Genomic DNA, 10606 nt, shown 5'->3' on the forward strand with positions numbered 1-10606 from the left:
GGTGGTGTCTAGGTGAAACAGATTGCCTCTAGGTTGTTTACCGGTAGCAATCAGACTTCCTGATTTGTCATTTATTTTGCATATTCCTTCATTGAATTCTAACCGGTAACCCTTATTGTTAAGTTGTGCAGCACTTAACAAACTATATTTTAGCCCTTCTACCCAATAAACATCATCACAATTTGTTTTATCATTTAGGCCTATAGATCCCTTACCTTTTACTGCACAAGGAGCATCATTTCCGAATCTCATAGTTCCTCCATTGCAATCCTCCATGATGAGGAATTTGTTTCTATCACCGGTCATGTGGTGAGAGCAACCACTGTCAATTACCCAATCTCCACTCCAATTTGAACTAGAAATCAGTGCCATATCACCTTCCTCTGTGTTATCTTCCTTAACTACCATAAATACAATTACATCTCCATCAGATCCTTCTGATTCTTTATCAATAACTCCTTCTACAAGATAGCACTCCTTCTTTCTCTTGTCCTTGTAGCTTCTTAAATTATCCTTCCTATCTCTATCATTGTCAAGACATCTAGATGCAATATGACCTATCTTATTACAAGAGAATAACTTTAAGGGTAATTTACCTTTATAATTTCATTTTCCTCTTGGCAATCTTCTTGCTAGTAGAGCTTCAATCTCATCTTGTTCCTGTTCTTCAGATAACAGATTGTCACTTTCATGAGAGTGACCGATTCTTGTATTAGAACTACTTCCGATTTCTTTTCTTCTCCTTGTTGGTGCATGCATAATGGAAGCTTTGAAGCAGCATCAATCTTTGGTACACTGTTGTCATAGTTGCTAAGTTCAAAAGCAGACAACTTACCAATCAGTGACTCAAGCGATACATTAACTGTTCCCAAGGATATGAGTTCTTGGATTACAGAAACCCTTATGGCATATTGTGGTAGCAAAGTTCTCAGGATTTTGTTGACCACATCATCCTCTTCAACCTTTCCTCCAGTACTTTTAATGGAGTTTGCTACATCTTTTATTATTTTGCTATACTGCTCTATATTTTCTCCTTCCTGCATCCTCATCTCATCATATTTTCCTCTCAAGTTGTCTACTTTAGCCTTTTGAACATGATGATCTCCTCCATAGACTGTCTTCAGCTTATTCCACATCTGAAAAGTTTTCAAATCTTGAACCACAGCATACTCATTATCAAAAAGAGTGCTAACAATCAGATCCATAGCAGCACTATTGTCTTGTCTTTCCTTGATTTGATCTGGAGTGAGAACCCTTGAAGGTTCATTGTACTCTGTGATTACATGATTCCATTAATGCTCTCCTAGGGATCTTAGATAAAGCTTCATTTTGCCACACCATAAGGTGCAATTCTCCTTAGATAACTCAGGACCCTCCTTTTGCATCATCTTAGATCTTTCCTTAGGATGTTAAGCTTCTTCTAAATCTAAGGACTTGTGCTCTAATACCAATTGTTAGTCCCAACTGGTGCTAAGAGGGGAGGGGTGAGTCAACACTTTACCAGTTTTACACAATTAAAACTTTTAACTCAAATCTGCACTATCTTAATAATCATCAATACACATAATTACTGTAGAAGAATATGCATGTATGAAAAGATATACAATGACACCAAGATTTATCTTGTAGAAACCCAAATGGGAGAAAAGCATGGTGTGAGTAGGAACTCATAAAATTTATACTCTTCTGGAGTATGCCCAGTGAAGAGCCATCCCTATTAGGAGATTACAAAGACACTGTTAGGTGCCACCCGAGTAAGGGATTTTGTTTAAGGCATGTTAGTGCCTTTACCCTGTTAAAGGTAGTTTGGTTAAAGAACTTAGGAACATCAATTAAGATATCACCTGGTTAAGGTATTTTACGAAGGGACCTGTTAAAATCCACCCGGCTAAGGGATTTAAGTTACTATGGTTAGAAAGCAACAGAAAGATGATCTACTGAAGTAGCTAATGATATCTTGATCAGATCATAATGCAAATCATACTCTATCCACACCAGTTGTGTCTTCTCTACACAACGTAGGTTATCTTCTTATCCTTCGGCTTTGCACTTTGTCGGTCCTCTTATCCTCGTCTCTGCACTCTTGAACTTTTTCGGTCCTCTTATCCTCGCCTCTACACTCTTGCACTCTGTCGGTCCTCTTATCCTTGGCTCTACACTCTTGCACTATGTCGATCTTCTTATCCTCAGCTCTGCACTTTGTCGGTCTACCTCATACACTCTCTGCTCTACTAAATCTTTTAGCACTTCCTCACACTCTACTCTACACTTTTTGGATCATCTTGCACATGATCTGTACTTTGCAAATTTTATGATCAATAATATTTTGAATGAACTCAAAATACTTTATGCATTCTTTGTCATCACCTTCAAGTGTTTTCTTAATCAATCTAATCACAAATTTCAAAGGATTTCAAATTTAAAATCTTCTTTGCATGCCCTACAACAACTCTTCCAACTACTCAACTAATTACGCCACCGCATTACCCAAAAATAGTGACTTCTAGGTCAGGTTCAGTCATCTAAATGCGAACCAAAAAATCTACAAGTAATCATGGCTTAACTACATGATGACTGAAGTTGACTTCACCAACTTTTATTTTGGTGTAGACACAAGCTCACCAAATCATCTTTTACCACTGCAACTAAATAACTGATCACCGCTTTGAGATTTATGGTGATCACCTATCTTCCTTCTCCCTCACTGGTGTACTGGTATACTACTGCGCTTTATATTACCAGTTCATCCTTTGATTTTCAATTTTTTGTGCTAGCATCAAGTCTCTTTCCTTGTTTGCATACAACCTCTAGCCTTCTTGTCTAAGTCACCTTTTGTGACTTTATCATCATTAGAATGACCAACCTGAAGATCTAATCTCAACACCGATCTTCTTGAGTGACCTACCGGTTAGCTTAGCCTGTCTTCCCTTGAGCTGGTTGAACTTTGGTCATCTGTCTCTTATATTGTTTTCATATGTTTACTAGTCATCACCTTTACTACTAAGATACACCACTCCACCGATGCCACTCCACCAATCAGTATTAGACATTAATGACAAATCTCAGCACATATACCGGTTCTTTCGATTTACCGATTTTGTCAATGCCAACAATTAGTACCTATGTGTCTGATTAGATCCACTTTTGATCAACCTCTATCACCAACAATACATCAAAACCTAACTCCTTCCATTGCACGATAAAATTCTCTCTCTGATACATGAAATCATATCACTTTCATCTCCTTATAACAAACTCTATTAGGTCGGTGAAAAACCTTGGAAAAATTCACAAGATTCAATGAATCTAGACACTTTTAACATTTTCCCACTCATTACACATTCCTTATGTCAGCCAAGCAAAACATAACTCAAAAATATAACATAAGGTCTACGGTTTACTGATCAAAGTAACTCTGCTATACTAGTTCTTTATTCTTCATGACTGACTGCTCTTCTGATCATAACTTGCTCAATACTCTGAATATGTTGATGTGGTTCCAATCAAAGACTCATGCCCATGTCAAAAACATATTTTCCAAACTACAACGTCTAACTCTTCACTAATTGTCCGTACCGGTTATCTGATCATCGCTCTGTTCTTGTTTACTAGTTTGACAATAACTTAGCAGTTTTCTTGTCTGATATATTCCACTACTGGTTAGGCTCTACCGGTTGGTCTAGATGACTTAGATGACTAACAAAACATGGTTTCTATTAGTGAAAACACAAATAAAGTCATCAAATGTCCTATTACAATGCTATCATCATCATCAAGCCAACAAACAAAACCACAAACACATCTTACATGATTACAACACTTATTTATATAAATCATCAACCTTAACCTTAAGATCGGCTCAACACATAAGACCTAATTATAAAATTACATCACACGATACCTAAATCCATATGTAGACCAATACAATGTCAGCAAGGACATAGCATGGACCCAAAACAAATCCTCAAACATGCAATACCACCAAATATCTTGCCAAGATCATCTGCAACACGCAACAACCATCAGGTCATCTAGAAAGTCGTATAACATGAAGAATACCACCGAACCAATAAAAATCTTCAATAACACACAACACAATCAACACGGACCACCAAAATGCATAAAACACAATTGAATAACATCAACAAGCAACGTGAATTCCTCTGTAATAACCGCAACAACTCAGATAACAAGAATCATCATTATTTCATCACTAGAGCTCAAGAACACCAAAAACAAACTGAAAGTTACACTTGTGAATTTCCAAATCATGAACCACCCGAACTGAGGGCACACATGAACATCCCAAAAACTCTCCAAAATACGTACAACATAAAGAATCAATTCTGAAGCAACACAATCCAAAAATCACAATTCTACAATACAGAACCAATAGAAAAACCAATCATCACACTAAATCACAAAACTTGATTAGATCATCTTTTGAAACATTGAAACTCATACTGAATCAACTAGAGATAAGTATCTCAAAACCCATTAATCTGTATAGGCACGTCTTCAACCAAACCAACTCTCTGCAACAAATCAATTCTCTGCAATAACATAGGAATATGTTGACATCAATGAGAAAAACATATCTCAACAATCTCCCTTTTTGGTATTGATGGAAACATCTAAATGTGAAAAACAATCAATGCAAAGAAAGAAAACAACTCCAACAATCTCCCCCTGAGATCATGCACACATAGCTCTCTACCTTAGATAGATAAGATAGTTTTTCACATGCATCTCTCTTCCTTTGACAACAATGCCAAAGACACATACAAATTATAATTTTCACTCTCAGATAATCTCTCCCCCTTTGACAACAATTCCAAAGACACATAAAAATCACAATTCTCACTCTCAGATAATCTCTCCTCCTTAGACACACACTCCAACAATTCTGAACAATTGAACCACACAATGCGTACTCCCCCAAAGTAGCAACACCCACACATCAATCCAGATAATAGAGTAAGACTATGAAGTCCACCAGATCGATGCAACTCAATGCATATAGTTCACAATAGGAGGGGCAATCTGTAATCACCCCTAACTTCTCTCTCAAATAGATAAATGTTTCTGCACAATCTATTCCTTTGTAGATACATACTCCAATATGACTTATTTCTCATTCACCTTTTCTCTCAAGAAATGAAACTTGATTGATATATGTTTTGTCTTAGAATGCAACACTGGATTCTTAGAGATATTGATAGCACTTCAATTGTCATAATATATAACAGTAGGCTCATTATAAACAACTCTAATATCCTTCAGCATCTGCTTCATCCAAATTACCCGAGTATAGTTGCTAGCAAGAGCAATGTTTTCAACTTCTAGAGTAGATAAGGAAGTAGCATCTTGCTTCTTGCTTGCCCAAGAAATTAACTTCTTTCCCAAAAAGAATACTCCATTGGTAGTGCTCTTGCGGTCATCAACATCACCTAGCCAATCAGCATCAGTATAAGCACTCAAAATGAAATCATCATTCTTTGGATACCACAAACCATAATCAAATGTTCCCTTCAAATATTTGAATATATTCTTCACAACAATAACATGACTTTCCTTAGGATAAACTTGGAATCTTGCAACAAGACATACAACATTCATAATGTCAGGTCTAGTCTGAGTCAAATATAGCAGTCCACTAATCATAGATCTATACAGGGTCTGATTAGCCTTTATAGATTCATCATCTTTTGTCATCTTGCATCCAGTTACCTTAGGAGTTCCAATAGGTTTGGAATCATCTAACCCAAAATTCTTCAACAATTCTTTCACATACATTGATTGAGATATGAAAATGCCTTAGTTAGACTGTGTAATTTGCAATCCCAGAAGAAAAAAAAATTCATCTCATCTATCATAGACATCTCAAATTATTTTTGCATATTATCAGCAAACTTCTTACGCAATTCATCATCTCCTCAAAAAATAATGTCATCAACAAAAACTTCAACAATCAAAATATTATTATTATCAATCTTGAAGTATAAGTTACTATCAGCAATACCTGTACAGAATCTCAACTTCATCAAATACATGTCCAATCTAGTGTACTAAGCTCTAGGGGCTTGTTTAAGTCCATACAATGCTTTCTTCAATCTGCATACCATATCTTTTTCATTTGTCAATGAAAATCCATTTGGTTGCTCAATGTAGACTTCCTCTTTCAATTCACCATTCAAAAAGGCTGACTTCACATCCATCTGATATACCTTGAATTTCTTACATACCAGTCTTTCTTTATTTCTTACAACTTCTCCATCTTCATTCAGCTTATTCCGGAACACCCATTTAGTACCAATTACATTCTTGTCCTTAGGTCTCGGAACAAGTTCCCATGTATTATTCTTCTCAATCTAATATGACTCTTCTTCCATATATTTTACCTAATTTTCATCTTTACATGCTTCAACAGCATCTTTAGGCTCAATTTTAGAAATCAAACAAGTCTCTTCAGCAACATTATTCTCCTAATCATCACACCTTTATTTTTGTCACCAATAATCTGATTCTCTGAATGATTTAATCTTACATACCCAAGTGTCTTCTGATTGTTCTAGTTTTCAGTCTCTTGAACTTCTTCACCATCAACAGCATCTTAATTTACTATCTCTTCTTGATCATTTTATTTCATCCTCGAAGTCTGCACTTTCCTTGAAGTAACATCTTAATCATCAAATTCATATCTACAAGCTCTAATTTGCTTCTCATGATTCTCATCAACCTTCACATTCGCACTTTCCACAATTTTTCTCAGTCTTTTGTTATAACACCGGTAGGCTTTGTTGTTAGTAGAATATCCCAAAAAGATTCTTTCATCACATCTTGTATCAAATTTTCCTATATCCTCATCTTTTTTGATATAACATTTTCTTCCAAAGATTTTGAAATATCTAAGTATAGGAACATGACCAAACCATAACTCATAAGGAATCTTACCAAAATCACCTTTTATATGCACCTAGTTTAATGTGTACGCAACAATGCTAATAGCTTCTCTCCAATAGATATGTGGAATATTTCCTTCAATCATCATAGTTCTAGCAACATCTAAAATAGTTATGTTCTTCCTTTCAACAACTTCATTCTACTGAGGGGTTCGTGGAGCAGATAACTGTCTCTGGATTTCATGCTCTTCACAAAAGGAATTAAACTCATCGGAAGTGAATTCTCCTCCTCTGTCATACCTTAGACACTTCAGCTTCAATCTTGTCTCTATCTCCACTCTAGCTTTGAATATTTTGAATTTTCCAGTGCTTCAGATTTCTCCCTTAAAAAAGTGACCCATGTCATTCTAGAATAGTCATCAATCGGCAACATAAAGTATCTATCACCCTACAAGATTCTCACCCTAGATAGTCCACATGAATCAATATGTGCAAGATCTAATAATATATTAGATGTATACAATTTTCTCTTGAATGAAATTCTTGTTTGTTTTCCCAATTGACATTCTTTACATACCGAATTAGTAAGCTTCACTATCTTAGGTAGATCTCTAACAACTTGAGTAGAAATTATCTTAATCATGTAGTCAAAGTTGACACATTCTCCTATGTCACAACCAACTCTCATCAATCTGAGAAATCAAACAACTTTTCTCACTAGCATTCAGATGAAAGATATTACCTATAGTTTTAGTTCCTAATTCAATTTCTATACCGGAGCTATTCAAGATCTTACATTTCTCATTCTTGAATTGTAAATCATATCCCTTATCAACCATCTATCCAACACTCAAAAAATTATGCTTCAGACATTCAACAAATAAAACATCATTAATATTATGCTTACCATCAAGAGAAATAAAACCTCTACCAAGGATTCAACAAGCTTTATTGTCTTCAAATATTACTACACTACCATCTTATTTCTCCATATTCACAAATTTACCTTTATCACCTATCATGTGATGTGAACAACCACTATCAATCACTCATTCATCTTTCTCTTCAATCTTAGCAGCCAAAGTTTTCCCTTCAACAATACAACTTGTAGAATCAATAGGTACTGGATCATCTTCCTTGATAGAAATGAACACAAATTCATCTTCTCAATTCCCTTTCTCAGACTCATCATATGTCACACCTTCATCAGCAGCATAATAACACTTCTTTTGATATCTATACTTGCGATTAGGCTTGTAAGGCTTATCATACTTGGACACTCTTTCTACTCTTTCGGGACACCTAGAAGAAAAATGACCAGTCTTATTGCATGAAAAAAATTTCAAAGATAACTTCCCTTCATACTTATTGGTTCCCTTAGGCAATCTTCTAGCAATAAGTGTTTCAATCTCTTCCAATTCTCTTTCTTGTTCTTCCATCTCTCTCATTTATTTTTAATTAATGGAAACCATAGTTGAACTCTCTCTCGGATCACACTTCTACTTCCCGGATATAATGGCTTTAAATGCAGTCTTAACTTTGCCATGTGATTCACCAAGTTTGCTCAATTCAAAAGCAACAAGCTTACCATCCAGCATATCTCTTGTCATAGTTGTTACAATCCAGATCTCATCAATAGTAGAAAATTTGTGTTTATAAACAAGAGGCAAGGATATCAACACTTTAGCTACAATCTCATCTTCTTCAAGGACTCCACCAACACATCTAATGTTCAACACGAGATCATTTACTTTAGCCATAAAGGATGAAATATTTTCATCTTCTCCCATTCTTAGCAACTCATATTTTCCCTTCAAGCTCTGCAATTTAGCAACTTTCACATGTTTATCTCCTTCATACAAGGTTTCTAGCTTCTCCCAAATCTCATGTGCAATTTGAAATCCCATCACATTAGTCATCTTTGCATCAATTAGGGCACTCAACAATGCTTCTTTAGCTCTTATATTATGTTCAACATCCTTGATCTCAAATGTAGTAATAGGACCATTCTAAGGAACATTATATGCATTCTTTGTGATCTTCCAATGATCTTCTCCAAGACACTTCAACAAGACTCCATCTGGTCCTTCCATATGGTGTAATTAGTTCCATCAAATCTCAGACTCTCCTTCTTGAAAACAACAGTAGTCATCTCGGATCTCCTCAAGTAGTCAAGCTCCTTCCAGAGGATCTAGCTCTGATACCAATTTTTGGCAACAACAATGCATGAAAACTGAGAAGGGGGGGTGAATCAGTTTTCACCAAACTTAAACAATTTAACTTCAACATCAGATCTGATCAAGAATGACAATAGAAAAGTGTTGGTTAACAGATTTTTCCTTCCTAAATACCTTTCAAAAATGACTCCCAAATGCCCAAATTGAAAGACAAAAACAAGAACCAACAATTGAGTCACTTGCAATGGTGAGTGCAAGTGCTCTCTAAATTTTGATATGAAGGTACAACTCCCTTCATTGGATAAAAAAGTATATTTTTTGAATATGCTTTTAATCGAAAAGCAATAAAGGCAACTAACATCTACTCATAGCCATGACACAGATGCAAATAGCAGATTTATAATGAAGTGAATGAAGATAAGTAAAACACAGTTTAATTACCCACACCCATGAAAATACTCTTTCCAATGGAATAAAATTGCCTTGGACTCTAATCGAGTTTCTCTCATGCCTCAAAGGACAAGGGGGATCATAAAATCTAGGCAAAGAGCAAACAATCAATTTCTTTCTAAATACAAATTATTTTTGAAATCAAAGTTTTAGAATTAAATGCATATACATAGTTTGATGTAACAAAAAAAGGCAATGAAAGGTAATTACAAGAGCAACAAAGCTCATTGTAATCAAAATAAAATATTGACAGATTCACAGATCAACAAAATCTTCTTCATTCCATCAATGCCAAAATGTGAACTCGCAGATTCAACACTTCTGAAAAAATAAAACTATGCAGTCCAGAAAACAATGCTGCCCCTTTTTTTTTACAGCAAAAAAATCAAAAAAAGAAAAACCCCTTACTATTTTCTTTCATTACATATATATAGCCTCTGAGAATTTCAGTTATCAATAACTGATTCTTGAAAATATTATTAATTAATCTTTTCCTTTATCTTTTATCTTCTTCCCGACAACTCTTCTTTTTTTGCTTCAAATCTTTTCTCTAAATTTTTAATAGATCCGTATTCAGAGATTACAAACTTTTTAACACGATAATATTTTCCAATCTCTCCGGTGAGGATTGTTTTCTAAAACATATCAAAAATTTAGCGCGATCCAATGGTTCAATTAATAGTTATTCCCCCTGCAATGAGACTGATTTTTTTGTCTCGAAATATTTGTGGTTACAGGTTGCATTGAAAATTATAAATAATATACATGCCAATGTTATTGGATTTTTGAATTATCTAAATTTTGAACTCACACACTCTAAACCTACATGTGATGAATCTCTGAACTTTGAATTTGAACCTCTTAAATCGAACCTTGAACCTTGAACCTTGAACCTACGAGCTTGAATCTTGAACCTTGAATCTGTGTGCTTGAACCTTGAACCTTGAACTTGTGGAGTACAATTAGAAGGTTCAAAACTAGAGACTTTACCCAAAATATGCTTCATTTATCACCTTGTCTTCATATTTGGCTGTGTGTTGAACCTTTGAACCTTGAACCTTGAACCAAAGAAAGTTC

Source organism: Cryptomeria japonica, chromosome 5, assembly GCF_030272615.1.
Source record: "Cryptomeria japonica chromosome 5, Sugi_1.0, whole genome shotgun sequence".
Lineage (NCBI taxonomy): Eukaryota > Viridiplantae > Streptophyta > Pinopsida > Cupressales > Cupressaceae > Cryptomeria > Cryptomeria japonica.